The sequence below is a fragment of the Castor canadensis genome, chromosome 2, assembly GCF_047511655.1.
Source record: "Castor canadensis chromosome 2, mCasCan1.hap1v2, whole genome shotgun sequence".
Classification (NCBI taxonomy): Eukaryota; Metazoa; Chordata; class Mammalia; order Rodentia; family Castoridae; genus Castor; species Castor canadensis.
This window is the reverse complement of record NC_133387.1, coordinates 178,452,020-178,476,464: the sequence shown is the minus strand read 5'-3', so window position 1 is coordinate 178,476,464 and position 24,445 is coordinate 178,452,020. Positions and strand designations below refer to the sequence as shown.

Below are 24,445 nucleotides of genomic sequence, written 5' to 3'. Positions count from 1 at the left end.
GAGACCAAAGTCTAAACATGAAATTTGTTTATGTTTCAGATATAATTTACACACATAGCCTGAAGGTAATTCTGGCATTTTTAGCGCACCTGCATTTTGATCACACCCTTACATGAAGGGAAGGCATGGAATTTTCCACTTGTGACGTTATGTTGATAATCAGAAGCTTTCAGACTTTGGAGTATTTTGGATTTAAGAAACTTGGCCTGTCACAATCAAGGGTGTCACTCTTCCCTGGGAATGTCTCATATGAAATCAGACTATGCAATGCTGAATGTGTTAAGAGCTAAGCCGTGGCAAGATGACGACCTGTGCAAACTCATCTCACTTTTATCTGTGTTATGTTCCTAAAAATCCACCATTGAAGTGTGACTATTTTTGGTGTTGGATTATTCTGCATCTTGTGCAGTTCCCCTTTGAAATACATACATCTAAATAGTAGGATAGTGCTAAACATTATTCTTGGCACGATATTACAATTAGCTAATAAAAACAGGCAAGTTTCCCTTTGTTCATGGTATCCACACTGTGTATTCTACTTAATCGTTACTTAATAGCCATCTTGGTTTTTCAGACTGACTTGTGATACCTCAGTGCTTGTGTCAAAGTGAAAGAACAATGATGCTGGCAAATCAAAGATGCCAAAGAGAAGCTGTAAAGTGCTTTCTTTAAGTGAAAAGGTAGAGTTTTAGACTTAATGAGGAAAGGAAAAGTATCACATGCCAAGATTGCTAAGATCTATGTTAAGATACTGTATCTAATTTCTAAATTAAACCTTATCATAGGTGTGTATGCATAGGGAAAAGCATAGATAGAGGCAAACCATCTATGGTACTACCCATAGTCTTAGGCATCCACTGGTGTTTTGGACTGTATTTCCACAGATACAGGCACTATTTAAATCCTTCATACCTCTCCTTGCAAGGCTTTATGTAAGACTTTACACACAAGATACAAAGTCATTGTTGGCCATCAACTTCACTCATATACTTACTAACGTTATACTTTCCAACTGGAGACATGGCTCAAGTGGCAGAGCACCTGCTTAGCAAGTGTGAAGCCCTGAGTTCAAACCCCAGTACCATCAAAAATGCTATCCTTTCCAATGGATATGAATCCCAAAGGAATTGCTGAGTAAAAAATTAAAATCAGTTGTCTCTGGGTCAGAGTGGTTAAGTGCTTTTATATGTCTTTCCAATTTTACAACTATTTTAATGAAAACTTTGCATTAATTTTATACTTAGAAAAAAATTAAAAGAGGAAAAAAGTTAAGACTTATTTTAAAATTTGGCAAATCATTAAAAGAAGAATCTGGAAATTGCAGGGCAGGGAAGGGTGGCTGGTTTGAGGAAAGCAGCGATGAGTGAAAATTGGAGAGAGAGATGTTTGGGGTAGATTTGTGTTTTGGCAGGAATGGGAGTCACATCCTGAGAACTTGGCAGGAAAAAGTGTCAATGCCATAAACTTCTGGGAATGACCATCCCAGCAGCTACAGACAGGCCTGCCTTAGCCAACCCGCTTCTCCTGCAGCTGCAGACCGTGGGTAACGAGGTTCCTGAGGCTGTTTTTTTCCAGTCTAGATCTTAAAGTAGCTTCAATTCTTGTCTTGAGAGACAAGATTTATTGGGATGAATTCCCCAGGTGATAAGGTTCAACAAACAAAGTTGCTTTGGAAGAGTGGGTTTGTTTTATATTTAAAAAAATTTTAATTTTAAATTAAAAATTTTCTATTAGCACACATTAATAGTACAAGGGAAAAGGGTTTTGGAAGAGTAGGTTTGTTTTATATTTAAAAAAAATTTAAATTTTAAATAAAAAATTTTCTATTAGCATACATTAATAGTATAAGGGAAAGAGTTTTGTTTTTTTTTAAATTAGAGTGTAAATATTGCCTCTGAAGTATATGATAGTTGATGAGGAGAGGAGAGAGTGTTAGCATTCTTGTTGTAAAAGATACTTAAACTGCTTTAAAGCACTGACTCCTTCTTGGGCCCACAAATTAACTAAAAGCAGGAGAAAAGCTTGGCATCTGTCCTCCATAAGCCATTCTCTGCAGTCACCTTGTAATCACCTTGGAATCAAGGAAGAACAGAAATGACTGACAGCATCTTAATGACTAGGAACTGAAATTACCCCCAACAGCAGACCTCCTTTGGATAGACTACCTGCTGGTTGACAGTGAATCTAGAAAACAACTTTAGAACCTCTCCCAGAACAAGTACTGAGATGATGACCAAACAGGCCATACCTGTGAGTGGGACTGTAGCTATGTTACCTTTGTCCCCTGCCCCCAGTTTGTTTGTCTATTTAACCTATAGCTCATGTCTGTATCCTGAAGATGGCTGAAGATGAGCTGTGTATTTGCTCTGCCTCTTCCACAGAGTGTCCCAAGCTGTGTAATAAACCTCCTTTCTCTGCCTTCACCATGCCTCTTTATTTGATGTTTAGGGGCGGGTAGCCACATGTGGCATGTGGAATCTCAAGAGTTTGGGAATTGGGTCCAAAACTCTGGTTTCATTATGAGAAAGCCCGAGGCCCCCAAAGGGTTGCAGAAAGTGAAACATGTGACAATGGGCAGAGAAAATACCTTAATGACTCCATAGTTTTACCAAAGGTTCCTTATCTTCAGCTCTATGTGTGTGCACAGAGGCGTTCTAGGTTCTGTTTAAGTTCAGAGGAAACATATTATAAATGGCAACAAAAGGAAGAGGACTGGAATGGAGGGGAAGGACCTCAATGATGATCACTATTAAAGATGTTAATTGTCTTTTGGGTAGCAATTAACATAAACTCTCTGTTCTCCCCCCTTGTCCCCCACCCCCAGAAGACATTTATCATTCCAAACCAAACCAATTTCCTCCTTTCCCTTCCCTTCCCCTTCCCCTTCCCCTCCCTCTTCCCTTCCCCTTCCCTTCCTTCTTTCCTTCCCAGGCAAATAGTTCCTGAGACCCCATTTCAAAAATACCCAATACAAAAAATGGCTGGTGGAGTGGCTCAAGTGGTAGAGCACCTGCATAGCAAGTGTGAGGCCCTGCGTTCAAAACCCCAGTGCCACAAAAAATAGTAAAACTATTGGGAAACAGCAATGGTACACAAGCCAGGAGTCAGTGGTGACAAAGAGCATCCTAGGGACTTCATGTTATTGTTAAGGTAGAGGAGAAGGAGAATGGTGAACATAGGCATTATAAACTGTGCATATCCTTACCAAAATAACAGCTTTCAAATGAGGTGGTGAAAATAAACACAACACCAAAACAAAATTTTAACTCAGAACTAAGCAAAGAAGGAAAATAGGCAAAAGGAAGCAAGTACAGAGTGGGAAAAATGGAAACCAGCAAAGGTATAAATGGAAATAGATATAAATATGTCAATAAGTTAAATATAATTGGATTAAATTCTTCCATTTAAAGATAGAGTATCAGACTAAATATGAAAAAAACGTACTATATGTGTTTTCCAAGAAACATACTTAAAATATAAGGACAGAGAAAATCAAACATAGAACCATCAATTACGATGTACCAGGCAAATGCAAAACCAAGGAAAACAGGAATAGCCTTATTCAGTTAAAATTTATGGGAAAATATATTACTGTGGACAGAGAGTGGCACTATGAGTGAGAATGTCACCATGATATGGAGTCCTAAAGAGGGAGGGGGGAGAGAGAGAGAGACAGAGCTCCAGAAGTGCTCCACTTGAGCCCTTCTGCCAGCCCCTTTTTGTGATGGGTTTTTTCAAGATAGGGTCTCCAATCTGTGTGCCAGGAGCTGGCTTCCAATGATGGTCTTCCTGATCTCTGCCTCCTGAGTAACTAGGATTACAGGCGTGAGCCACCCCCCCATCCTTGTTAGTAACATTTAACATGTTTTCTTTAGTGTCCAGTATGTGCTTTAGTAGGGCTGTTTATGGTCCTCTGAAGGGTCCCTCAGTGAGGCCACTGCTGTATGTGCAGGAATGAACATAACATAATATGGGAAGGTTTATTTTAGCATTTTGTTTGTTTTTCTCTTGTTTTCTTACCTTTTTCTATCTTAATATTACATTTAATTTGCTAGAAGATAAGTTCAGTATCCTTAAATTCCATGCGCTAAATGAAATAGCTCCAAAGTACATAAATAAAACTTGAGAGAGCACAAAGAGGTATTGATAAACTGAACATTATGATGGGAGTCTTCAATATACTTCTGAATAATTTATAGATGGAGTAAACAAAAAATACGAGGGTATAGAACACTGGAGTAACATAACAATGTACTTACTCTAGAAAGGCATGCATAAAGTCCTTCACCAAATTAGAGAATATATATTTTTATATATGTTTATCTAGATTATAAAAAATGCTAGAAAATGAGGGTCATACTCCATCATACCTTCTAAGACTATAATGAAATTAATTTAGAAGGAAATAGGTGGTAAAGGCAGCACATAACTGAATCTCCATACTTTAGATATTTGAAAATCACGCTTGCAAAACACTCTTGGCTGAAAAAACCTATAATGTGTAGTATTGGAAAATGCTTGGAAGTGAATGACAAAGCTATAGTGCTTATCCAACTCTATGTGGTAAGCTAAGCAGTATGTAAAAGGAATTTGACAGATTTAAAAGCTTAGAAATGTACTTAGAAAGAAAGACTGAAAATTCACAGGACTAACATCCAACTTAGGTTATGTGGAAGAGAAGAACAAAGGCTGCCTGGAGGCAAATTATCTTGAGACAATTGTTTTTTTTTTTTTTTTGTGGACACACTTTAATACCTCCTCCCTGCTGTCTCTGAAGGAGGTGAACTGATTTATTTGATCAGGAAGTTTGGAAAAAAGAATTGATTATGTTTGACCCAGATCTCCTGGAGTTCTCTTGGTCAGATTTTATAGCACTCACTTTCTGTTGAGGTGCCTTTCTCTGTTTTTAGCACCAATTGTGAACAGAATGTGTGACTCCTGATTCTGGATGAGTATAAGTAAGGCCAAAGACATATTTTCCTATCCACTTTTATCAGTGATGGGTGATATTTTGTTTTTCACCTCTTATGTATGTCATGATGAGTTCCACTTGAGAAAGGAAAAGTAATATTTATTGCCCTTTTCCTAAATTCTACCCCATCTGTTATAGGATAATGATACTGGACATGAGGGATCTCTTGTCTCAGTAATAATAGAAATAAAACTGAAACAGAGAGAAGAGAGGCACAAACTTTTTAGGACAAGGGGTCAAGAAGAAGGGGAAAACATTGAGGAAGAGCCCTCAGGCCACCCTAAATCAGAAGGAATAGGCTTTTTATCCAGCTGCTGGAATGCTTCTGTGAGTAATTTTCTACTAGTCATGAGGATGGCATTCTAAAAGAATGTAAGAAATGGATCAGTGGGCAATTAATCATTGGGGATATCACTGCATCACTCTGTACCTGGTGAATTTTTATCCTGTGATAAGAGTAGGAGGAGGGGATAAGGGATAAAGGATGGGCATATTCCACACATGAAAAGATAGGGACTTGGTTTTTACTTTAGTAGGCAACAGGATACAAGTTAAGGTCCAAAAATCTAATTATTTCTTGTCCCCATGAGGCTTACTCCCTATTTCAATAAGCTTTACTTTGGTGACAGAGAGATGGAGGGGTGAAGGTGGGGGGTGAGTGTGAGGAATTGGGGAAATGTGAAACCTCCTACATAGGCTTTGGGGAAGTGTTTATTTCTTTTCACTGAGCAAGAGACATTTCAGTACTTGCTTTTATGATGCTGACAGACAGAATGAGGTTTTGAGAAGCTTGGGTACTTGGCTATTATAGGAATATAATTTTGAGTAAGGTCCTTGTAGTAAAAACCTATGAAATTTCATATTCTAAGTAGCTTATAGAGATTTTTTTTGAGTACCTAAATGCAATTACCTCTGGATAGATGGTGAAAACTTGTGTGAGACTCTTCAACAGATTGATGAGGAATCTTATAGTATTTATTTTCAACTAACTCATGGTTTCTTTGGTGGAAAGTTGGGACTCTGTGAGAGTCATCTGACTTCATTTAATTTTTAAGCTGAATATCCTGTTTTCTTATTTTTTTCTACACATGTGCTACATTATTATATACAAACATACATACCCAGTATGCATATTTATACACACAAATAATAATGTATGTGGAACTAAATATATATGTATGCTTTGCATCATGCACATATGTATAGATGGATATTTTAAATATATGAATGCATCTTTTAGTGTGTTTTTAGGTGGATATCAGTGACTCACAAACTCAATATTATCACACTTAATATAAAAAGTGACTTCAGTTTTATTCCTCCAAGTGTGAGAATTTGAGATGCACTGTCATTTGGTACAGACCAGAAAGCCATTGATTTATTTAGGGTAAATTTTGCTCTGTTTTTGAGCTAAAAATAATATCATAGACTTGGTTGAAAAACTCTTCTCTGTTTTTCTGGTCATTTCACCTTTGATTTTGACCTAAATTTGAGCATTCCACCTTTGTTTTTATAGAATTGCAGTAGTATTTTGTATCCTTTTAGTTGTATGCAGGTATGCAGATGGAAATATGCAGAGTTCTTTGTCTTCTCAGTCCAGTAAATTTCTAAGAGGAAGAGTTATCAGTTTTTATTAAATAGTTGCTTCAAGTCTGAGAATTATATATAAAAATAGAACGATGTGTTGATTTATGGAGACATTCATGTTTTATTTGTTTGTCATTTTACTAATATTTATAATGCATACATTGTTTGCAGTGGATTGTTTTAGGTATGTGGGGAATACATTTAGACAAGGGACACTCTTCTTTTGTAGTTGCTTTGCATTGCTGCTTAGCTTTATCCTGAAAGTTGGTGTCATGGTAGAAGTAGAAGTAGGCATTGGGCATCCCAGTTTCTCTAGAAAGATTTCTGACTTTTTGCCCAGAATATTTTTATGGTCCATTGGGATAATAGGTAGAACTGGGGTCTTTTTCTGTTTCTTCATTTGTGATGTAGGATTTATGAAATTTGGTGTGATATGTACATACTCAATGTTTGGGGAGACATGTTTTTATCAGTGGTGCCCGTGATGTAAGGAAATTGTGAACCCCTAAAGCCCCATGGATACATTTTAATGCTGACAGGTGATATATGTCAATATCTATCTGGTTCCCATGAGAAGGAAGATATGAACCCTGGAGAAAAATCACTGAAAGTTTTACTTCCTCCATTCCTTTCTTTGGGTTATTCGTTTTTGTATGTTAGGAGTGACTGTGATGAGGAGGGAGACCTCGGGAAAAATATTACCATGGAAACTGGCTTAATCTATGTCAACATTGGACTTCTGGTTTCTATCAAGAGAGTGAAGTAATGTGTTGCTTGTCTCCCTTACAGGAAGAAAAAAAAAAACAACCCAAAAAACTGGAGAAATGAAAGAAGCAAGAGAGAAAGGCATGTTGTTAGGTTTCCAGACTCTAACAATGACTAACCCAAAATAAAGACAACAAGAGCATGATCAATGCCAAAGAGGAGGGAGGCTGCCTTTTTTTTTTTTTTAAACTGGGATGAGTTAGGTAGCTGCAACTTCGTTCTTACAACAGAAAGTAGAGGCACTGAGAAGCAAGGTTGGAGGAGCATTTATGTATTCTCTTTTATATTTTCCTCCACAAAGTGACAATTATTGCCTGCTCTGTCATGATAGAAATAAATTATAACAGTTCAGCTAGGGAGTATCAAGATAGTGCAAAAATGTGGACCAAGTGAGGAGCTAGTGAAAACAGGTGCTCCCTGACCAGCCATGCACATTTCTCTATGCCTGTATAGCTCCCCAACAAACTATTAGGGTTTCTGCACTTTTGAAACTGGAGTTTTGATCTCATTCATAAACTCCAGAGCTTCCACATGTCAGGTCCAGCCACTTGCCCCTATATGTCAAATAAAGACACATGGTGAAGGGCAGAGAAAGGAGATTTATTACATGGCTCAGGACATGCCATGGGAAGAGGCAAGGTAAGTATTCACCCCATCTTCAGCCATTTTCAGGGTGCAGATATGGAGCTTTAGCTTTAAATAGGTAAAGCACTAGGTAAGGGAACAAAAGATATGTGTAGTTAAACAGTCCCAGTCATAGGTGTGTTCCAGTGTCATTTTGGTGGGGTAGGGCCTTGTTAACCATCATCTCAGTCCTTAGTTGATCATTGTCATCACTTAAGGGGAGCATTCTGGTTCCCAAGACAGGATTATTCCTGCTCCAGGGTGCAGCCTCATCATTATAGGTATTTGTCCTCATTTGGAAGGGTGGTCCTTCTTTCAAGGCTCCACTGTTCCTTAGGGGTAGTTTCAGTTCCTTCTTATAAAGATGTTATTGATCATTCCTATCCTTCCTTGATTCCAAACTAGTGCTGAAAAGAATGGCTCAGAGAAAAGGACAACAGGTACAAAAAGGAGATGGAGATGCCAAGCTTTTCCTGTTTTTAGTTAATTTGTGGCTCAAGTAAGGAGTCATTGCTTTTCAGAAAAAGCAGTTGAAGCACCTCTTACACTATAACCTTTTAAAGCATCTCCAAGGTGAATATCAGGCATAGGTGTAGCCTGATATAGCAGCAATGATTCGAACTGATGGAAGGTGTTCATGGTATTGGGTAACTCTCTCCACTTAAATCAAGGGTCAACTGGTTTTTTTCTATAAAGAACCAGATACTAAATATTTTAGGTATTGTGAAATTTATCTTCTCCGTTGCAACTACTAAACTCTGCCCTTTTTAAAGCAGCCATAAGGCAGTATGTAAAAGAATGGTCTTTCTATGGGCTAGCAAACCTTATTTATATAAATAGGCAGTGGGTAGGGTTTAGACTACAGGTCAAACTTGGCAGACTGCTCACTGTCATATGTTAACCATATTGACATAAACTAATACATAGCCTTTGACTTTTTGTCAGTGTATAACCAGAAAGAGCAGTTGCTATCCAATGAGAGGTAAGACTTTTATCCAAAAAAGACAAATAATACTGTATACCAACTGAATTAGATTACTGATAGGATAGGAATCTAAAATCTACAAAATAAAGCTGTTCTAGGACTTAAGGAACAATATTGGAAAAGTAAAATAGAACAGGAAACTTAAAAATATGAGAATTAAGATAAGAGACACAATAAGTTTTAGGATTAATATAGCAGAAGAACCACAGGTGAGTTGGGAAATCACACTGAAAACTCTTCAGAAGGTAAAGGGAAAGAATTATAAGATTGGAGTTTTTGCTCCCATTTCCTGTGGGGGGAACAGGAAATCTCTCTCTCTCTTTTCTTCTCCCCATTCCTCTCCTAATAAACTTTACTGTTATTATTACTAAATCTTTGCATCTTGCTTGAATTCTTCTGCCAGACGCAAGAACCAAGGTGATTTTCAGGATCATTTTTTCCAGTAACAGAGAAGTTACTGTTTTTTGAGCATTCTTCTTTTTTTAATATAGTCATTTGTAGGATTGGTTCAGCACTTTGGACATGCTTCCCACCACCTTCTGATCTCCAGTGATTCCACAGCCCTGAAGTTTTGCTCTTCATTACTGAAATTCTGCACATACTTTTGCTGCCTGAAACACCCAGAGGTATCATAGAACTCTCAAATGTCCATCACCCAACAATTGATTCATTATATTTGAAAATATTTCAAGATGAAGAATAACTCCCTCATAACTTACAGGTCAGATGGGGCTTGTCTGTCCCAACATGCTAAGTGCCATTGCTTCAAGTCCCCATGGGGAGGTGAACATTAAAGCACTCCAACATTCATATTTCTGTAGATGTGGAATGGATGGCATAATTGTATGGTACCTTCCATCTCTGGCCTCTATAAAAATGGTGTTTTTTTAAAACCTCACCTATACTCTGCTTCCTTCTGAACCTTTATTATCATGTGCCAGGAAAAAATTGAAAACAAAGTTCTGTGGAGCTTTGCAGGGGTTAAAAATTGAAATAATGGGGAATTATTATTCATCTTACTTTAGGATGAAGAAAAATACATTAGCTCTTCTATGGATTGAATAAACCGAGTATAAATATAATTCTTAAACAATATCCAATAGAAAATGATAAATTATTTTTGATGATAAATTTTTTTTTGCATTGATAAAAGCTTAAACCTCAACAAAATATTGAAAAGTGATTCTCAGGTTAAGAATATCTCATTACACTCAAATATAATCTGGGGATTTAAGGTAATATAATATAGAAAAAGTTACTGATACATTATTTAAAACAAAATATATTAATTTATAATACATATTTTTAAAATCATAAAACCGCTTGAATGTATGTGGAACCAACATGGTAACATTTCATTATTATTCCTGATTAAGATATGTGAAGAATAATAGAAATTCTTACATTATAGCAACTTATGTTATCATATAAAATAATATGAATAGAATAGAAGACCTAGAAATAAACCCACACAGCCACAGCCATCTGATTTTGACAAAGGAACAGAAAAGTTACATTGGAGAAAAGGCAGTCTCTTCAATAAATGGGAAAACTGGTTATACACATTTAGAAGACTGAAACTGCACTTCTATTTCTCACTCTGTACTAAAATCAATTCTAAATGGATCAAAGATCTTAATGTAAGATCTGGAATACTTGAAGATATAAATATAGGCAACTATTTTATGTATAGGAATGTAATTGCTCAGGAAATATGAACAAGAATTGCCAAATGGGGTTGTATCAAATTAATACTTTTGCACATCAAAGTAAACAATTAGTAGAATGAAGAGATAACTCACATAATGGAAGAAAGTCTTTGCAGGTGAGGATTAATATCCAGAATATACAAAGAGCTAAAAATAATAATAAACACCAAAAGAACAAACAATCAGTTAATAAATGGGTAAATGAGTTGAACAGTTCTCAAAAGAAGAAAAACAAATTACCGATAAATACACAAAGAAATGTTCAACATACCTGTGGATGAAATTCAAATCAATACAACACTAAGAAAATACCTCACCCTAGTCAGAATGGCTATCATCAAACAACAACAGATGCTAGTGAAGATGTAGGGGAAAAGGGATTGTTGTGCATATCAGTGGGGATGTAAATTAGTACAGCCACTATGGAAATCAGTATGGAGGCTCCTCAGAAAACTGAAAATGGAACTACCTTATGATCCTACTATAACACTCATGGGCATATGTCGGAAGGAATACAAATCAGCGTACAATAGAGATAGCTGCACACACATGTTTGTTGTAGCACTATTCACAACAGTTAAACTATGGAATCAGCCTAGGTGCCCAATTACCAATGAATGGATAAAGAAAATGTGATATATATGTGTATATGAACATGTACATAGACATATGTGTATGAGTATGTATATATGTGTATATGTATATACTTACACACAATGGATTATTTCTCAGCCATAAAGAAGAAGAAATTTATGTTATTGTCTGTGAAATGGATGGAAGTGGAGATTATCATGATGAGTGAGATGAGTCAAACTCAGAAAGACAAAATACCTCGTGCTTGCTCTCATATGTGAATGTAGAACTGAAAAACAGCAATATTAGTATGACATGGTGGGTGACTGTCTTGTGGGGAGGAGCTACTGAGGGGGGCAGAAATGGAGAGGGTGATGAGGTAGGATTATGTTGGAGTGCATTATATATATATATGAAACTACCATAAAGAAACTCATTAAAATTGTTTATAATAAGGTAAAAAAGTAATAGAGTCAATTTGACAAAGAATACTATATACATGTATAGAAATATCATAATGAAATCCATTATACAATGAATTTACACTAGTAAATTTTTTAAAAAGAATTATAATATTGGATATGTTAAAAAAGCAAAGCAAAGCAAAACTAAACAAAAACATAAATAGAAAAAGAAAGAGGAGTAATTAATCTTTGAGCAAATTGTGGCAAAAAATGTCCAAGAATTAGGGGAAAAAAGTCTAAATAAGGGGTGGACAATGACCTAGAAGTCATTGTGCGCCAAAGTGCAGTCAAGCAGAGGAGAATGTTAAGATTGTCTTAGTCAACACTAAACAACCATGTACATTGTATAAGAACTCATACAAATAATTATTGCCTTTCAGGATGAAACCATTGTCTTTGCACTTGGTGATACCTGTGGCCAAGCCTGTTAGCATTGCAACTCTTTTCCTCAGTAGTGGGCAACCACTGATTAGTCTCGGGTTCTTGTGAACTCAAAGAATGAAATCCGTGGACAAGAAAGTGCAAAGATAAGGAATTTATTTAATTGAAAGGAAAAGAGACTAAGCTTTATTCTGACGAGATGGGTACAGATAAAGGGTTGCCAGTCGATGTCGCTAGGTCAGGGGTTTTTACCTATTTACTCCAGGGTGTTGCCCAGTCTCTATGATAATGAGATGTACATTCTGGTTAGCTGTGCCCACAACTTTCTGATTGGTTGTGCTCTTTAAACCCTTGGGAGTTTGAAATTCATCCAATCCAGACCCAGTCCTAGTAGTCCTCATCTAGGTCCATCCCCCTTTCCCCTTTCCCACCCTTCAGGGTCACAGGGAGGTCACTAGGGAAGTGTTTTTTTTCTGTGTGGTCAGAACATATGTTGCAGTCCTGTGTGTTTTGCAAAATAAGCAAGCAGAGATTGTGTCAGCTTCCGAGTATTGTTGGCAACTCAGGTCACAGTGGAATTTTCCAGGGGTCCTGTTGTTCTGTCTATACTGCCTATTACCAGTTATCTGGGTAACCTGCCTATTCAAGAGGAGGCAAGGAAAGGTGATAGGGAATAGGGATGAAAAGGGATTATGATATGTAAGGTCCTGTTTTACACAGATAAATGCTGATCTTGGCTGTGGCCTGAGATGTATGATTAAGTTAGCTTTGTCAATCTAAAACTAAATAATAACGATCTAAAAGCAATAGGTTTATTGGAGACTGACCAAAAGCAGGATTTGTGAGCCAGGGTGAGCCAAGTACAAGGAGATTGAGGCAAGGGAAAACATTGAAATGGAAAGGAGAGAAACCCCAGCAATTTGTTTTGAAACAGAGAGCACTGGCTATTGGGACTTATCATAGGAGTTTCCACCTTGGCTTATTAATGGACACAGTGCATTAAGCAACTATTCTTCTACATCTGGCTAGTTGTCCTGTGATTCAAATAGCAAGCTGCAGTTTGGAAAGTCCTTAGAAACAGTTCCTGTTATAAGCATCTGTGTGTAAGAGCCCTTTGGAAAGTGTTTGAAATTGTTCTTATCATATTCATGTATGCATGAAGGCCCTTTCTTCATGGTCTTCAATGTGTATACGAAACATTAGGATTTAATACAAGTGAATCCCTTAAGTGAATCCCTTTTGTTTCTGACAACTTTCACAACTGTCTCCCCATGGAGGGAGTTAGGGAAGAAGGAAATGTGTGTGTGTGTGTGTGTGTGTGTGTGTGTGTGTGTGTTTATGAGAGAGAGAGAGAGAGAGAGAAGAAAGAAAGGAAGAAGAAGAAAATGACAGAGGAGGAGGAAGAGGAAGAGAAGAAGACAATGAAGAAGAAAAGAGAAGAGAAAAGAAGAAAAGAGAAAAGGAAACCCAGAACTTCCTGATCAATAGGGATGGTTTCAATGATGCTCCGTTACCCTGGCTACCTCTGGACCACTGTTATAAATTCATTTTCCAATTCCTTAAGCACTAGCATAGTACACCCACTGTGCAAAAAATTTCCAGGATCTGTTGTTCTTTACTGGCTCTAACATTCTTACCAATGCTTATACTTTTTGGTATTTTTTTGTTAACTATTCATACCTACTTCCACAGTAAACTTTGGTTCCAGTTCTTTATAGTTTTGAGTTGTGCCTGCAAAATTTACTGGCCTAATCTCTGTTCTACTCACTTGTCTGTCTTATCCCATTATCACCACATGAGGGATGAGGTTGTTCCCTTAGCTTCCCAGTTTCCATGCAAAATCACCAGAACTTGAGATCCACCCATGAAAAGCATTTCAAGTTGTCTCACAATAAGGAGCCTTATAAAGTTTTAGCAAGGAATTTACCTTAGTGTATCAGGATAACTTTAGTATATCATGATATACTTTATCATAAATCTCTTATGACCTACCTGTGATCTTACAAGGGGAAAAGCAGAAACATATCAGACCAGAATTGGGACATTATGAGGACTAGTAGAAATTTCAAAGTCCCATGATATGAAGGGTACAACAACCATCAGAGCACTGCTGGCAGAGCCAACCAGAATGTGCTTTCTGCACACCTAATTAGCATAGAGATTGAACAATGCTCTGAGGTAAATGGATGAAAACCTTAGACCAAATCATTTCTCTGCAACCCTCTCTTGGGACCCTTCCCTGCACTGGGGGTTTTACTCTGGTATTTTTCTATCTCAGTAAAACCTCTAGCTGTCCGTGATTGGCATTCTTAGAAACTGCAAGGCAGAGATCCAGGGCTGAGACAGGGCAAGTGGGTAACAATGCCTTTTATTCTCTCTTTCTATACCTTCAAGGAGCCTGGAAGCAGCTTCTTCTTCTCCTCTCCCTCCCCATTCTCCCTCTTCCTCCTTAGTACTAGGGATAGAACTCAGGGCCTCATGCATGCTAGGCAAACACTAAACTAATGAACCATTGAGCTAGACCTTGCAGCTTCTTTACATCTACAAGGGGAAGGCAGATGCAGATAACTCCTGTATGTCTCCCTGTCTTTTGTAATTTAACACCTATAAGATGATGGGAGAGGAGCTTGCTGCTGTTGATTTTTCAGTTTTTACTTCCTGATTCCAATGTTAATATTAATAAATTAACATTTATTAATGTCAATTTCCTTGTCTTCTCATCCTGCTTCACGATCATCTGAAAGGGCATCAGACATCTATTTGTTCCCTTACTCCTTGATCTTGCCTGAGAATATTGAAACAGCAAATTCTAGTGCCTTACTACATAAAATGTGATAGGCAAGTGAATAGCATGGACTCTGTAGCAGCTTATTCGAAGTGCAAAATAACAGGTCCTGCCCAAGACCTAGTGAATTATAATCTGCATTTAGAAAAAGCTCTCTAGTAACTTATTTGCACATTAAAGTTTGAGAAGCATGATTTTAGGTTTGGATGAAGCTTGATGTTATAGACAAGGCCCTTTAATTATATTTTTTAGTACTGGGGTTTGAACTCAGGGCCTCACACTTGCTAGGAAGGTGCTTGAGAGCCACTTTGCCAGCCTTTTTTTGTGGGTTATTTTGAGATACAGTCTTGCAAACTTTTGCTTGTGTTGTCCTTGAACTGATCCTCCTTATCTCTGCCTCTGTGGTAGCTAGGATTACAGGCGTGAGACAATGGCACTGGCTACAGTCTCATTATTTTATAATGAGGCAACTGAGAAAGTAGAAATATATTGATTTACTTGAAGCTTAGTTCTACTTTGTGGGTGGAGTGTGATTGGAACTCAACATAGATTGTTTTCCTTTTTTTAAAAAATTAGGAAATATTCATCGTACAGGGGAGATTCATTGTGGCAATTTTAAATAGGCTTATATTGTACATGTTAGGAAAACGCCACATGCTGCACACAAAGGAGGCTCACGAGAGGTATCTTGTGTCCAAAAGTTTAAAAAGCAGGCTGGCTGGCCGAGAATGCAGCAGCTTGTTTTGGTGGGTCTGGCCTTAAGTAGCATTTGGGAGAAAGCAAGGGCTAGGGACAGGCAAAGGGAGGTGGCACTAAGGGACAGTGGGGCTTTGTTCTGCAAGGGATGAGACCAGCTGCGGCTTAGGCTGCAGAATGGTGGCAAGGGGCAGTTCTTATCAGTATATTTGTTCAATCTCCCCTCTCTGTCTCTTCCCCTCTACCACCTCCCCGCCCCACTTAACACAATTGCAAAAGGTTTCTTTGTTCTATTTCATATCTGTATATGAAGTCTATCTACCATATGTCTTTGCCTTAATCTTTCTTGTTTGCCCTCCCCCCTCCTACTACATATCTGATTTTTTACTCAAGGACCAGTTCTAAACCATAATGTAGGTCACCATTTCCAGGTTTCCCAGAATTTTTTCCCAGGTTTTTACTTCTCTAATCCACATTAGTTTGGCATCAGCCTTAGCTGCTCCTGTCAGCTGCTCTTACTTCTTCCCATCCCCATGTTGTCCGTATGTAGGAGACAGCTGTTCCCTTGTTGTGTTCCCTTCTTGGTGCTGTGTACTGTAATGTGTGTACAATCACACTCTCCATCAACATGCGTGTGGCTCAGGCCCTAACTGCAAATTTATGTCACCTGTGCTTTGTTAATATCCATGGATGTGAGAATACTTGTATAACTTTTAGAGAATTGGTCACAACTGATACAGGAATTTTTTCAATTTATTACACTCCATTCTTTGCTAGATGAAATTTCAGTCTTTCATTCTGGAATCCTAATTCTACTACAAAGTTGCACACTTCTAGTTTGGAAGTTTGAAGTAAATTTCTATGGTCGATATCTGAGTCATGGCACCAAAACAAACAAACAAACAAACAAACAAACAAAAAACAGCAACAGAAAAAGTATTGCTATTTTAGTTATTGAATTGTGACTTTTGCAAATGCCAGTTATATTTCACTTTACCTCTGAAGTCTTCCTCATCAAATTCCTTTTATACAGGAGATAATAAAAATATAATTGCCTATGTATGCTCAATTATGCGCAGTACATTTCTCTCAAAATTTCATGATTTGTCCCTAAGGTAGGGAATCAACAGAAAGAGAAATGGCTGCAATTCATGATACTAAATTCAGTTTTGTGGCCAGCTGTCTTTAGCAGCTGCAGCCTGTTCCATGAGTCTCTGGAAGACAAGGGAAGAAAAGGAATGATTCTTCTTATTGACCTTGGAGCCCAACCTCAATGTGTTCCTTTAATCGGCTGATATGGACCATGTGAGACATGCCAGAACTCCTCTTGCTTATTAGAGGAGGCATACCCATGACTACAGGTAGCTTAGGTTCACACTCTTCTGTGGGTTCTTGATATTTTACTACTCCAATGTCATAACCCAAGGGGAAACATCTCAGGGAAAGAAAATTTGTCCCTAAAATCCAGAGCCACAAGCTTACAATAAGACTTCATGCTTCTCTCCTTGTACCATTGATGTATTTGTGTGGGAATTGTAACAGGAGGATACCAGTCTTTAGTGATGGGAAAGCCCAGACTTCTCTTATAGCTGAGCTATATATATGAAAAAAGGCAATGTGAAGATTACTAAGCTCAATAATTTCAACTGGTTTATTTTTCACATCCAAAGCACAAAGAGCATAGGTCCTAATGTGTCTGTTTTAAACTTATTTTTTGAAAATTGACAAATAAAAATGTATGACTTAATTATGTATATATGACATATTATTTTGAACTATATATTCATTGGGAAATGACTAATTCTAGCTAATTGACATATGCATTATCTCATACAATTATCATTTTTTGGTGATCAGAACACTGTATATACACTGTCTTATCATTTTCCAGGAATATAATAATTATATTGTTAATTATAGTCATCATGTTATGCAATTGACCTCTTGAACTTATTCTTCCTATTTAACTAAAATTCTGTATCTTTTACATCTTTCCAAGTCCTTCTCCACCTGCCCCTACCAACACCTTTACACCCCATAATCAACATTCTACTCTCTTGTGCTACAAGATTGAATATGGATTTCAAATATGAGTGAGATAATGCAGCATTGTCTTTCTGTGCCTGACTTATTTCACTTTAATATAATGTCCCCCAAGTCCATCTGTACTGTCAAAACTGATGGGATTTCCTTCTTTTTTGTGGTCAAATAGATTTCGTTGTGCATATATACCACATTTTTATATCCATGTATCCACTGACAGATACATAAGTTGATTCAATAAATGGCTGTTGTGAAGATACTACTATAAGCATGAGAATTAACTTACCTTTTTTAACATACTGACTTCATTTTTTGATGGGTATATACCCACATGGCTAGATTATAAGGGATCTCTTTTTTTAGGTTTTGAGGGATCTCCTTACTGTTTTCCATAATGTCTTTACTAACTTACATGGTCACCAACAGTGTATGAGATTTCCCCTTTCTCCATATCTTCAACAGCATTTATTATTACTTTTTTATCTTTTGATAAAGGTGATATGTATCTAGTTATGGTTTTGATATACATTTCCCCTGATTATTAGGGATGCAAAGTATATTTTCATATGCCTCTTGGTAATTTATGTATCTTCTTTTGAGAAATGTCTATTCAGATCACTTTTCCATTTTTTAAATTAAAGAATTAATTTATTTAAAGAATCCTTGTATTTACAGCTGCAAATTTCTTTTTAACGTACATGGTAGATTCAAATACTGAGGGAGTTGCAATCTTCTGAACATGGCCAGCACAACAGCAGAGAGTCAGGAAGAAAAACCTCACAATCCACATAGAAAACATTTTGACACATTCCACAAGCATAGCTGTGTTGGTCTTTCAGTTCTCCTTGACACCTATAACAAAATCTCTCCTTTATATTCCTCTAGGGGAATTTCTTGAAGCGCATACAAAAGTAATGAATGATGGCAAGACCATGATGAATGGAAGACTAGCCACCAAAACAAGACCATGTATTTTACATTCAACAGGAAGCTTACACTATGGGCAGAAATTGCTTCCTATCATAAGTCCTGGCTCAGTACTGTTATCCAAATGCTCCAGGCTGAAAGGTTTTGCTACTTGATCAGACAAAGAAGCAATGACGTGCTGAGGAAATTCCATACAAACGAGTAAGCATTCAGAACTTGAGCTGGCAGGACTAACATGATGTTTTAGTAATTCTTAGTAATGGCTTTCATCTAAAATAACATGGTGCAGGGAGTTTCATTGTCACATTTCCATGTATATAAGTATTATAAATGAACAAAAATGTCTTTTTTTAAAAATGGAGAACAGGAAGCTAAAACAGGTCCTGCCTGGGGGTTGGCACCAGTGGGGAGGGAGAGGATATAAGGAAACCATGCAGGAGGGTGAATATGGTGGAAATACCACGTATTCATGTATGAACATGGAAAAAAGAGACCTGTTGAAACTATTCCAGGAATAGGGGGAAGCGCTGAATTCAACTATGATATATTGTAAGAACTTTTGCAAATGTCACAGTGTACTTCCAGTACAAAATAATTAAAAAACAAACAAACAAACAAAAAGAAACAGCCACCAAAAAATAACATAGTATGTGCCTCCAGTTTCACAAGCAAGTACAGTATAGACCTGAACCTCTGCAGACAATACAATAACAGATTCTCTTATTTTACTTGCCTTTAGGTCTTGATTTGATTATAAATATTAGATAGGCCTTGAGTTGTAAGGCTGCTAAAAATGACTAGGACGTCTCTACTTGTATATCCAGAGTTTAATCAGTTTTTCAGCTCTTTTAGTCACAATTATTCCAATCCGATTTATAGGATTTTGATCAAAATATTCTACAAAGTATTCCAACAACTTGAAGGTACTATTTTTTAAATGTAATATTTTATTCAATATTCAATCCTGCAGGGTCCACTTTTTTAATCAGTTTTTTTGTAGCTGATTTGTTTGCCTTTTATAATTTCAATATCTTTTGATGGATGAATGGTTTTCTAACATTTTCTACCATCCTGTAGAATATGTTTCTCCACTTTTTAAGAAGAGTTGCATGACCTGGAAAGGACAGGAGAGCTTTGAAGATTACCACAGACCTCTCAGATGTTCAAGTATGCTCGGTGGATTCAGCTGATACTGCCTGAAGTATGTTTGAGTTATGTGTACCAGAGATCCCAGATTCTCTACTGTGGGCCAAAAATCCAAACTTAATTTGTATAAGAATTTTGGCTAGAAAAGGTGGGTGAGAAGCACCAATTGTGGAACATTATATGGTATTGGTTACAGATAGCTGTTATCTAATCAAACCATGTGCATTCATTTCTAAAATTATAAAAGAAAGAAAGGCTCTATGAAGAAGGAAAAGAAAAGGGTTCTCTGAGGTATGGTGCATAAGCCACCTTAAAATCTGTGCCTAGATAGAGAAGTTGGGATACTAGGGATTCTCCTAATTTCTGCTTTGGATACACTAGATGTTCTTATCTGTAGTAGAAATGCCAGCAAATAGAGCTGCCTATCTACCATCTCAGCCAGTCTGCTGTTTTGGGATCATTAAAAGATACCTTCTTGCTCATAAATACCTGCTTTCCTAGAGGAAGAATAGACTATAGCAGCAGTGAGTAAGCTCTGCCTCACAATGGTTTCAAAAGCAGTGTAAATCAGTGAAGAACAGCCAGAGACAGATTAATCTTAAGTGACAGTTCATAAATACATATGGAACATCCCTTGGGGACTCCAAAGAACACTTGGTAGAAATCATATAGGAAAGCAGGAGCCTGCAATAGGCATCTGGATAAGATGGGCAAGAGCCAGTGACATTGGAATTTTATTTTGATCCACAGAGGGAGCTAAGAGGAAATTGGGTCCCACCTCTTCCAAGTTATCCTGCATGCAGGCCACTTAAGTTATTTGTAGATCAGTTTGATCCTTTCAAGACATATTTGAAGAGTCTTTTTTTTTGTAGAGAAAGTGATAGTAAAGTTTATTGAAGTTGAAGGGAAGGCACCACAGGGAAAAGCAGTGGGCTCCAGCCAGATGGCATAGAAGTGCTATTCTCTCTCCTAAAGGGCCTTTATAAATTGAAAGTGTAAATGGTGGCAAAAGTCTGGACAGTATTTGCAGGATGGGCTAGGGTGATTGACAGGTTTGATTGAAATTGTCTTGTCATACAACATGGGGCATTCTGTGCATACACTTATGCCAACTCAGATATTTTAATTGTATGTATGAGGCGTGATCAATAATCATGTTTTAAGCAGAGTCCTTTTACCTGAGAGGTAATCAAAGGGGAAATTCCCCCAAGACTTCCTGTCTTTGGCCAAAACTTACAACTGTAAAGGTTTAACAATTTGAAGCAGACTAAAGAGGACTGCTAAGATTTTACAATTGAAAAGAAATTTACAACTACGAAGGCTGACACTGGGCTGAGATAAGGAGTTTAGTATGAAATGCACTGAGAAAAGCCTCATGGCACCGGAGTCCCATGGCAGCTTTCAACTTCTCACTGTCAGTAGGCTGCCTCAGTACCATCATAAAGCAACCATCGCCATAGAACATGACCAGATGAAGAGACAGCTTGGAGGAAATACATTGAAAGAATGGTATGCCACTCTTCAGGAATGCAGGATATGCATTCCTTTATGCATATCCTTTATGTGGTGCTATCCCCAAAAGAATTGTAAGTACTTGTGTACCAGCAGGAGCCAGGGAAGTACCCTTAGTATTAGATTTTTAGGGTGTTTAATCAAAAACTTACTGACTTTGACACTTTCTCAGGACAAAGGGTTTCATATCCTAGCAAGCACCTTAGGGGATATGGCAAACACATATGGAAAAATACATGTGTCTGGGAATCCAGGCATGGAATCAGGAGCAGTGGATTATCATCACTCCCAACATGGGAATTCATACCCCGTCTCTGGGAAATTTTCTTCTTAGCCTTGCAACCCTAGGCTTTGGAGAATTGGAGTCCTGGTCTCCAAAAGGGGCACACGCCTGCTGGAGGCCTCAACATGAGTCCCGTTTTTCTAAAAATTACAGTTGCCATGGCCTTTTAAATTCTTGAAGAGTCTTTTAAGAAAGAGCTAGTTCTGCCTTTGTTCAAGGGATAATTTATCCCCATTACTCCACCTAATGCCCTACATATTAAAAGGCTTTTCCCCTCTGGCTGGTAGGAACACAACTGTTTCCATACCTATGTGAACACTGCGTATAATTTAACTTGCGGGTCCTTTTATGTCTTAGGTGATTTCTTCTCGTGCATGGTTAGTTCTATTCAGCCAGTCTCCAGAAGATCCTTCTGCCCATCTCCAGAACTCTAATTTCTGGCCTCCCAAAACTCTGATTTCTGTCTTCTAATTCAGCCTCTGTTTCCATATTCCACCCTGTGCTGTAGCCTAAAAAGCTGCATTCAGGTAGTGGTAGGCACCTTGCCTATTTTTCCATTTCTATTACAATCTTGCATTGTCTGCTATGTCATATCTGAAAAAAGTTTGCTATATGTATTTTTGCAATTTTATAGTTGCTTAAAATTTTCTTAGTTTTGCTTAAAATTTTCTAGTTGCTAAAAATAAAATCTCTGTTACTCTATCTTGGTCAAAACCAGAAATGTAATTTTTAAAACATATCATTCATACATTTTTTTTATGTCATCTACTTTCTAGCTAAAACATTAACTACTTAGGAGTGGCCATCGTGTCCTGCTTATATTTGTATCTCCAGTACCTCTGTAGACTCTTACCCGAGTCCCGAGGACAGACAATATCAATTCTGTGTTTCCGTATGATACTTTGACATAAGTGTTTTCAAAGCCATCCTACGTTATCCCTGCAACATAGAAGTTACTAGAAAATTAATTTTATGACAAGGGAGCTGAAATACTGAGAGATTAAATGCCTTCAGTAAGTATACTCAGCACATATTTTTTATGAAAAACCAATGAGTTCTAAAGGAAAGATAATTAAACCACATAGTTAAGCTAAAGTTTTTTCCTCCCTTTCTTTTTTAAGAGTCAGAAAAAAACAGAGAGACTTAGATCACAAAACACTTACGTGATTGAGAAAAAGACCTACATATCTAGCCTCTTAACAACTGCCTTGCCAGAGACTCAAGTATCATAAGAAATAAGATAACTGTGGTTGCTATCTCTACTACTCCAGGTACGAACTTCTCCAGAGACAGGAACAACAAACTCAATTTTTTTTAAAGACAGGGTCTTGCTATATGTCTCTGGTTGGCCTGAAACTTGCAATTCTCCTCCCTCAGGTTCTTGAGTGCTAACACTATGCAGTTTTTATAACTAATAAATTAATAAATTTATTTTATACCAATATATTAACAGATGTAATCAAGTACCTATAATAAATAATAATCACAATAATTATGATTTGGTAATAATATTGTTACATGGTTTAAAAAAATCAGATATAGCGAGATAGTGGTGGCTTGCACCTGTTTTCTAGCTACTCAGGAGGCAGAGATCAGCAGAATTGTCGTTTGAAGCCAGCCCAGGCAAACAATTTGCAAGATCCTATCTCCATCACAAAAAAGGGCTGGTGGAGTGGCTCAAGGTGTAAGCCCTGAGTTCAAACTCCAGTATCACCAAAAAAAAAAAAAAAAAAAAATCAGGTATCAAGTGTATTTTAAGACAGATTTCCTGGCAATATTTAGTCAAGGCTGTTCCTGAGCCCTAACAACGATGCAGGTTTCTTGGTGCTGATGCTTACCTGGCTCTCCTGAAGCTGTGGTTCTCAAACTTTTGCCTCTCCAAGAGGGCTTATCAAAACCTGTTCTGCTGGGCTTTACCTCCACTGGTTCAAGAAGTAGGAGGTCTGGAGTGGAGCTTGAGAATTTTCTCACATGTCCCTCATATGAGGTTAAAACTGCTGTCCTAGGAGCTAGATTTTTGAGAACCACTGTAGCAACCAGTAAAGTCATCTGGATTTGTCTTCTGTTTTCTATGTGTCATGTTTAAAAGAACATAAACGAAACTCTTTAACTTCAAACTTGTTATGAAAGGCGTTCATTCAGAGAACCCAAAGTGATACTGTGAGTACATCTTGTATGATTTTACTTAAAGATATATTTTCTTGCATACTGTTTATGTTTCATTATTGCTTACATGTAGCTGTGTTTGATGACCAATTCCTCAGCAGTGGGGACTAGTGTAGTCTTCTGATGGCTCTGTTTTATGGTCTGGCGCTTTGTGCTAATGAACTTGACTCCCCAAACCGATACTCACAGAATTCTTGGAATCTGGCAGCAGCTCTCAGATGATTTCTGCCTTGAGTGGCCACTTCTTATAACACAAGAGCTCCTGACTCTTACACAGTATGGAGTCTTTATCCTACTTGCATGTACTCTTTTTTTTTCCAGATCCATGTGGCTCATACACTCATCCCTTTTAAATCTTTATTCTATGATTACCTTCTCAGAGAAGACTTTTCTCTTTTCCTTTCTTGGTGGGATTGGGGTTTGAACTCAGAGCTTCACACTTGCTAAACAGGTACTCTACCACTTAAACCATACCTTTAGTCCTTTTTTGCTGTGGTCATCTTTTGGAGATAGTGTCTGGAGAACTGTTTGCCTGGGCTGGTCTCAAACCACCATCCTCCCAATCTCAGCCTCCCAAACAGCTAGGATTACAGGTATGAGCCACTGACAGCAGGAGAGAAGACTTTCTTAAACACCTTATTTAAAATTGAAACTCATCCTCAAAACTCCCTATTCCCCTCTGTGCTTAATTTTTCTCCATAACATTTGTCACCTTATAACTTTTCACAGAGTTACTCCTTACATCTTACTTATTGTAGGTCTCTCCTATGAGCAGAGTTCATTGGTACAGAATAGGTACTCAGACAAACATTGGTAAATGGATAAAT

General features: G+C 37.5%; 2 protein-coding genes and 1 pseudogene across 3 annotated transcripts in view; 2 read left to right on the top strand and 1 right to left on the bottom strand.

The window, feature by feature from the left end:
• Window positions 1-24,445, top strand: part of LOC109674527 (olfactory receptor 10G9) — a 249,077-nt gene that overhangs the window by 23,218 nt on the left and 201,414 nt on the right. The gene's annotated exons all lie outside the window — the stretch shown is intronic.
• Or4d5 (olfactory receptor family 4 subfamily D member 5) overlaps window positions 1-24,445 on the top strand; it is a 113,835-nt gene that overhangs the window by 23,204 nt on the left and 66,186 nt on the right. The gene's annotated exons all lie outside the window — the stretch shown is intronic.
• LOC109675578 (general transcription factor IIH subunit 2 pseudogene) lies at window positions 18,237-21,122 on the bottom strand (annotated as a pseudogene).